Raw genomic sequence first — 2328 nt, 5'->3', positions numbered from 1 at the left:
GTTCTGAAGAAAGGCAGAGGGCAATATCACTTCAGGGGTGATAGCTGGGAGCAGGATGATGTGACATGATGGAGGAGGGCTGGGTCAAGCTCCAGAGCTCAGGACAAGTCTAGACGAGGAAAGAAACCCCTGGGCAGGAATAATCCTCTTCCATGTAACCTCTCAGCTGGCAAACGTAGAGGGCGCTGATCAAATGTCTGCCATGCTGCACGGTCCCTTCGCTCTGCGTGCTCACATCTGTCTCCTATTGGACTATGAGGTGTTCTTGGGTCTGGGCTGGGTCTTGGTCATCATCATACCCTTCTCCACTCACAGACCTGGCCCCCAGGTGGGTCAGGGTAAATGATATTAACTTGATATCTGATTGCTAACATCAGTGCTAGAGATGGTGTGTGTGGTGTAGATAGCAACTTCATTTACTCTGTAGATGTGGGGAGGCGACACTGAGATGAAATAGAAAGTGTGTTAAGATCCAGCCTGGCGTCCCTACAAAAGGCTACTTCTGGGAATTCCAGCCCTACAAAAGGCTACTTCTGGGAATTCCAGCCCAGGGACTTCCTTCCTCTGGTCCCCTCACCTCCACCCAAACTCCACCAAAGGACAAGGTACATTTGAATAAAATGCACCTAATCCCTCTAGCCCCCTGCTCCACCCATTACATACATACCAAATCTTAAGAAATGTTCTTCACCCAAAAGCTGCCAAACTGGAGATGTGCAGGCCAAGAGAGAGTGTGACAGTGTTGAGAACTGGATGAGACATCGGGACACCAGGAAACGCTGGGGAAACCCCTTTGGTTTCCTCCTGCCGGGCTGAGACAGGATAAAAGGACCCTGCGCTCTGAGCTTCTTTGTGCGCTTGACTCCCTGAGGTCTGCAACAACCCGGAGAGCAAGGTGAGTGGAAAGCTTTGCTCTGTGGGAGCGGGGGCCTCAAAGGGGCCACCGGTGGGTTCCCATGGGAGGGAATGAAAAGACTGCGTAGGGCTATGGGTCGGGGTGGGATACAGAAAAGGCAACAGGAAGAGATAAGCAAAACAGACCAGAAAATAAAGACCAGGTGGGAGAGGCAGTGAGCAGGGAGGCGTGAGGCGGAGCGCAACACACAAGCCAGGGGTCTAAGTCAGGTGTCGGGAGACTCGGGTCCACGGGCCAAATCCAGCCCACCGTCTGTTTCTGTAGTGTGTTATTGGCACAGTCTTGCCCCTTGGTCTACAGAGCATCCATGCCTACGTGCACACGGTAATGGCAGATTGAATGGTGGTGACAGCGGCTGTCTGACCTGAAAAGCCTAACGTGTTTACTCCCCGGCCCTTTTTAGAAAAGGCTTACCAACTCCTGTTCTAATGTAGAAGGCGATTTGAGATCAGTGTGATTAAAGGTATAGATGAAAACCCTCCAGGTCGGCCAAACAGATGTTGGTACAGCTGAGGCCAGAACTTAGCTTTCATCGCCCCCACGCTTTGTCCTTCCTTGTGGGCACCTGGAATAGTTCTCGTGTGTCATGGTCAAGCTTCCAAGCACAGGTGTGGGCTACCCAGCGAGGACTGGAGCGGGGTGCCTGGTGGGGGTTCCTACTGACCTTCACTCTGCCCCAGTTCTAACTCTTCTGGACAGTCACTGTGAAGGGGCATTAATATCCTTGAAGACGCAGTGATCAGCTTTAACGTAATCAGGAATGAGACGGAAGGACTAGAGACGCTGCTGAAGACAGCAGAGTCAGGGGAAGGGATGCCTCAGCAGTGATGAGGGGCACAGTCCCAGAGAAACGAGGAATTCATGGAAGAGATGCAACCCAATCTCTCCCAACTAGATGCCCTGCATCAACGGGGCGTACAAAATTTAGCAGGTGCTCCACTGTCTCCCAGCCCAGTCAAGCTGACTATTCTAAAGACATTTGACCTTTTCTCTTCAGGCACGCTTTCCTGACACTTTCCAAACCTGTTCTTTCTCACCCTCCCTGCAGGGCGGGCACGCTCCGTTTAAAGGACTGGGCACCGTCCAGGCACCAGCTCTCCGGGTGGGGCAGACATAGCCACACTGGGCATCTGTGGGGCAGCCCCCAAGAAAACCATCTTTGTCGGCCTCTGTGGTCCCTGGAGGCTTCTGTGGGGTGGGTTGTCTTGGGAGGGAGTAAAATGGATGGTCACAGCATTGATATTAAAGAGGGGGGCTTCTCCCTTGTGCTAATTTGGAAATAATCTCCACTGATGTTGTCTCATTCTAAAGTGCTTCTCTTCTTTCTTTCAGTTTATCTTCAATCTAAGGAAAATGTCCTACCAGCAGCAGCAACAACGCAAAGTCCCCTGCCAGCCCCCTCCCCAGGTGCC

At 52.2% G+C, this 2328-nt stretch overlaps 1 long non-coding RNA gene across 1 annotated transcript in view; it reads right to left on the bottom strand.

Moving 5' to 3' along the window:
• LOC109373514 (uncharacterized) overlaps positions 1-1446 on the bottom strand; it is a 7555-nt gene extending 6109 nt beyond the window's left edge. The window contains exon 1 of the long non-coding RNA XR_002122243.1: positions 668-1446. This is a non-coding gene — a long non-coding RNA (uncharacterized LOC109373514). The remainder of the gene's footprint in view (positions 1-667) is intronic.
• Positions 1447-2328: the final 882 nt, after the last annotated feature.

This window comes from Hipposideros armiger, unplaced genomic scaffold, assembly GCF_001890085.2.
Source record: "Hipposideros armiger isolate ML-2016 unplaced genomic scaffold, ASM189008v1 scaffold_729, whole genome shotgun sequence".
Lineage (NCBI taxonomy): Eukaryota > Metazoa > Chordata > Mammalia > Chiroptera > Hipposideridae > Hipposideros > Hipposideros armiger.
This window is presented reverse-complemented; position numbering and strand designations above follow the sequence as displayed.